The following is a 6,013-nucleotide window of genomic DNA, read 5'->3' as shown; positions in this document are numbered from 1 at the left end:
ACTTGGAACCAACCCAAATGTCCATCAATGATAGACTGAATAAAGAAAATGTGATACATATACACCATGGAATACTATGCAGCCATAAAAAGGATGAGTTCATGTCCTTTGCAGGGACATGGATGAAGCTGGAAACCATCATTCTCAGCAAAGTAACACAGGAACAGACAGTCAAACACTGCATGTTCTCACTCATAAGTGGGAGGTGAACAATGAGAACACATGGACCCAGGAAGGGAAACATCACATACTGGGACCTCTCAGGGGGTTGGGGGCTAGGGGAGGGATAGCATTAGGAGAAACACCTAATGTAGATGACGGGTTGATGGGTGCAGCAAACCACCATGGCATGTGTATACCAGTGTAACAAACCTGCATGTTCTGCACATGTATCCCAGAACTTAAAATATAATTTTAAAAAAAACTTAAAAAAGTAAATAATCATTGTAATAAAGTTATTCTCCTGCACAAAAATATAAGAATAAAACCATGGAGATATATAAGGTGATATAAAATATGCTATAAAATATGTTTGTGGAGAGCTATAATTAAAATAACTGGATGCATAAGAATTTGAGTTTGGCACTTGTAGCCTCCCAGCACTGTGTGAAGAAGTAAGCAACATAGGGGCCATTACACAGAGGTCATATTTGGTTCATTTGTATAATAGTGCATCAAAATAATACTGTGCCCTTTTTCTTCTTCACTCATAGCCTCACTTTTCCAAAGTGGTTATTTTCAGGCCAGGTGCAGTGGCTCATGTCTGTAATACCAGCACTTTGGGAGCCCAAGGTGGGAGGATTGCTGGAGGTCAGGAGTTCAAGACCAGCGTGGGCAACATAGCAAGACACCCATCTCTACAAAAAAAAAAAAAAAAGTTTTTAAACATGAAAACTTTTGATGGCTAAGAGCAAGGACTTTTGATTCAATAAGCCTAAGTTCAGTTATAGTGTTTTCTATTCCAGCATTTTCTAGCTGTGAGATTCTGGGCAGGGTATGTCAACAGCTATTGATTTCTTTATTGGGAAAATGCAAATAATAATAGTGACCTTACAGATTTGACATAAGAAATAAGTAAAAGAATGCATGCAAAATATTGGTCCAGTGTCAAAGATGTAGTAAGCACTCAATAAAACCTAACCATTAGTATTATTTCTGCAAATATATAAGTTCAGTTCTATGAAGCTGCCATTTTTGCTTGTCAATAATGGTCAAATATCAGCACTTTCTTCTAGTTCAACCTAATGCACACCGTGAAAATCTTTTTAATCTTGAGACCTGGTGGTTTACTTTCTAAAGCTTTGATTCAATGAGCTGGAAGCCAGCACCTGCTTTCCTAACCCTTAGCTACATTTAGAATTCTCTGAACCTAAAAGCATTTGTCATCTTGTACTATTTCTTCCATTATTTTGAGCAAGGCTCTTCTGTGTCAAATTCCCACTGTGAGAATCTGGGTTTTTGCTGCTCTTACCAAGAGATGGGCAAACTACAGCTATTGACCAAATTGGTTGCCACCCGCTTTCGTAAATAAAGCAATATTGGAACAACAGCTATGCTTGTGGGAAAACACTGTTTCTCTACACTCACACAACACTTCCGACCCCAAATATGTGGATTTTTTCCCACGCCAAATAATTCTGCAATTTTCTGGACACTAGCTAGATGTCCTACAATTCAACTTAATTCTGACACTACCTGGAGTTAGTGTCAAATCCCACAAGTTAAGGGCTCAGTCCTATAAGACTATGCCCACCTGGAATGCCAGTCGCAAGTCCAACCATCCACACTTCTGGACGACCAGCTATAAACTGAGGATTCCCATGGCCCACTCCTCAGGTTTGATCATTTGCAGGGGTGGCTCACAGAACTCAAGAAAAGCACTTCACTTAATGTTTACCAGTTTAGTATAAAGGATGCAAATCAGGAACAGCCAGGTGGAAGAGATGCATAGAGCAAATTATGGGGTAGGGGGACATGTGGAGCTTCTGTGCCCTGTCTTGGTACACCAACCTCCCAGCACCCTGATGTGTTCACCAATCCTGACATTCATTGAATCTCATTTTTGAAGAGGTTTTGTAGAGCTTAATCTCCAGCTCCCTCCTCACCTTCTCAGAAGTCTGTGGCTGGGGTAAAATTTCCAGTCACTTGGTTTTTCTGGTGACCAACCAGCCCCATCTTGAGGATGTCTAGGGAATCCACCCTAAGTCACCTCATTAGCGTAAACTCAGGTCTGATCAAAAGGGGCTCTTTATGACTAACAAAAGACACTTCTATTACTCAGGAAATTCCAAGGGTTTTATGAGCTCTGTGGCAGGAACTGGAGACAGAGACCAAATCTATTTCATATTATACCGCAATGCTTGTTTATTCATGTATTGGCTATGGCTGTTTCCGCCCTACAACAGCAGAGCTGAGTAGTTGCAACAAAGAGAACATGGTTCACAAAGCTGAAAATAGTTATTTTCTGGCCCTTTACAGACAAAGATTGCCTACCCCTGGTTTAAACTACAGGTTTGCAAATTAGAGTACACACCTCTCAAGATGATCTGTCCTAGTTCAGGGGAAACATCCAAATTTCTGTTTAAGATTATATTTCTCTAAAAAAAAAAAAAAGGGAGGGGAAATAGGATTTTCTAGTATGTCACATATGGGCTTACACTGGCCCCCTCATTCCTTCCATCTGTCCTGTCCATGAGACATCTGGAGAGAGTACTGGAATCCCACAATGAGGAGGAATGGTCAGTGGTGCCTCCACTTTCATTTTTTTTGCTATCAGTGTATGGTGACAGATGGCCTCTGCAAATGTCTGTCTACAGATTGTATCATCTAGTGGTAACTGCCTTAAATCTCTGAAATGGATAAGTGGCTTTGAAAGATACCAGTAAACAATAATATTAATAAGATAATACTACTAATGCAAGCATCAGAGAGAAAATAAGATTGACATCAGTCACGAGTAATGAAAATCAATCAAAGCTGATGAAAACTCAGCTAAGAAAAATTTAAATTATCAAGATTACCTGAAATAAGGGTTTTCATACAGTATGACTAAGAATGGAACTTGTTAAGCACCTATTATGTTTAAGATATTAGTGAATTAAAATATGAAGCATCCTAATTAGCGAGACATTTAAGATCTATTTTTGTTGACCTTTTTCATATTAATTTGCAAATTTGCTTTTATTTATAATGTATGTACTACATTAAACTATACTATAAGCATATAATTTAAAAATAAATACATAACCAAACATGTAATAGTAGGTGGGTACTCAAATTTCCCTTTATTTTCTACTCTGAGCAGTGCACGATGAATCGAAATTGAGCACCATTAGTCTAGGCTGCCATACAGTGGTGGTGCTTTTGTATTTCACGCGGAAAGGATAGAAACAGAAAAGTTTCTGTGGGATGGAGTTCCTGATGGCATTATTGAGAGTTGTTTTGGCAAAAGTGGTGCTGGGAAATGAGTAAATGATGAAAAAGTTCAGACACAAAGTTTAGTTTAAAGGAAATGGAAAAGGGGGCAGTTTCTAGGAGTAAACATGAGAGAGAAATGGAATCAAAGGAAGTTTTTTCTTTTTTTCCATATGAAAGAGACTTGATCATGATTAAAAGCTAATAGAGCCGGGCGCAGTGGCTCATGCCTGTAATCTCAACACTTTGGGAAGCTGAGGCAGGCAGATCACCGGAGGGCAGGAGTTCGAGACCAGCCTGGGCAACATGGTGAAACCTACCCTCCCCCCACCTGCCATCTCTACTAAAAATACAAAACTGTCAATAGTCTTTCTATTGAGAATCCCTGGAGTAAGGCAATAAAGAAAGCAAGGGAATGATTAACACGTAATTCTGAATACTTTCTGGGGGTGGAGGAATAGAGAAATATGAGACTGGAGAGGAGTACACAGGGCATTTCAAAGATCTTAGAATGCTATCTTCAGCTTAGTGGTGAGTACACAGATATACACTTTCTTATCCTGAAATATATATTACCTATAATTTTTGCCTTTATGATGAAATATTTTTAAGATTATAAAATTCAAAAATAATGAGGATACAGGTAAGTTATAAGAGTATAGAAATAGGTATAGGCCAGGTGCAGTGTTTCACACCTGTAATCCCAGCGCTTTGGAGGCTGAGGCGGGCAGATCACTTGAGCCCAGAAGTTTGAGACCAACCTGGGCGACATGATGAGATCTCCTCTCTACTAAAAATAAAAAAAAAATTAGCTGAGTGTGGTGACTCATGCCTGTGGTGCTACCTACTCAGGAGGCTGAAGCGGGAGATCGATTGAGGCTGAAGTGAGTGATCACACCACTGCACTCCAGCCTGGGTGACAGAGTGAGACCCTGTCTCAGAAAAAAAAAAAAAAAAAGAAAGAAAAATTGGTATAGAAGAAACTGGAACTTTTGATGAATTTAGTCATCATTTATTTTAGGTTCACATGAGGTTATGTTTAAATGTGTTACTTCAGGTTTCAGCCAGGAGTAATGGTGAAAAATTGACCATGTAGTTTGCCAGGTGTGAGCTACCTGAGAGTTGCTTCTTATAACCATGACACATGTTTTCAAGATTCCTCAGGTGTTAGGAATCCCTGATTCTGCCAGATCCCTACTCTATTCAGCTACTTTCATTCCTGAGAAAGAACACACAAACTACAGACACATGCATACCTTTCACTAGTAGTCTCCTCTCCCAGACCCTGAAGCAGCACAGTACAATGAATGTGTGGGCATAAGATCTGGAGGCAGACTGCCTAGGTTTTGCATCTTGGCTCTGTTACTTACACCATGGTCAAGTTAATTTTTCTGAGCTTCTGTTTTTGTCATTGCAAAATGAGGATATTAATAGTGCTCACTAATAGAATTGTTCTGAAGAATAAATGAGGTAATGTCTGTAAAACTTTGTCAAAGTGGTGGCATATGTTGAACACTTAATATTGTTAGTTCTCCTCCTTCTTCTTCTCCTTATTATCACTGTTGTCCCTTCCTTGTTTCTTTCTTTGATGAGGTCACTTGGGCAATGTGTGAACCTGTCTTTTCATCCTTTTTGTTCTTAAAAGAAAGACAGGAAGCATACCCCCAGCAACCGGCAACTCTTTGCTCCTTAATTTGCTCCCACTATCTATTCTCTTAGTAGAGAAACTTTCCCAAGCCTCATGGCAACAGTCTAGCAGTATAAAGCCATGGAAAGAGAGAGATTCATTAGGAAGAGAATATTTTAATCTCCTCCAACAAACTCCTTGCTTTCCAGGATGAGATGCTGGCACAGTGTGTCCTTAATGACTCATGGTTCTCTTCACCTACCCCAACATTCTGCTTCTCCATGGTGGGTGGAGTTGTGATAATTGGGAGACATATTTGTTAAAATATTGATAGCTGCTGTAACAAACAACAAAAAGAAACAGAATGGCTTAGACACAAAAGAAGTATATTTCTGCATCAAGTAAAGTCAAAGTGGGGTACTCCCAATTGGCAGGAAGCTCCCTGATATGGTTTGGCTCTGTGTCCCCACCCATCTTATCTTGTAGCTCCCATAATTCCCACCTGTTGTGGGAGGACCTGGTGTGAGATAATTGAATCATGGGGGTGGGTCTTTCCTGTGCTGTTCTCGTGATAGTGAATAAGTCTCATGAGATCTGATGGTTTTAAAAATGGGAGTTTCCCTGCACAAGCTCTCTTGTCTTGTCTGCTGCCATGTGAGACGTGCCTTTCACCTTCTGCCATGATTATGAGGCCTCCCCAGTCACGTGGAACTGTAAGTCTATTAAACCTCTCTTTTTTAAAAAATTGCCCAGTCTCATGTATGTCTTTACCAGCAGCATGAAAACAGACTAATACAGTAAATTGGTACTGGTAGAGTGGGGCACTGCTGAAGAGATACCTGAAAATGTGGAAGCAACTTTGGAACTGAGTAACAGGCAGAGGGTGGAACAGTGTGGAGGCCTCAGAAGAAGACAGGAAAATGTGGGAAAATTTGGAACTTCCTAGAGACTTGTTGAATGACTTTGACCAAA

Source organism: Colobus angolensis, unplaced genomic scaffold (genome assembly GCF_000951035.1).
Source record: "Colobus angolensis palliatus isolate OR3802 unplaced genomic scaffold, Cang.pa_1.0 Scaffold450, whole genome shotgun sequence".
In the NCBI taxonomy this organism is placed as follows: domain Eukaryota; kingdom Metazoa; phylum Chordata; class Mammalia; order Primates; family Cercopithecidae; genus Colobus; species Colobus angolensis.
The sequence above is the reverse complement of the archived record's forward strand: the minus strand, read 5'-3'. Positions refer to the sequence as shown.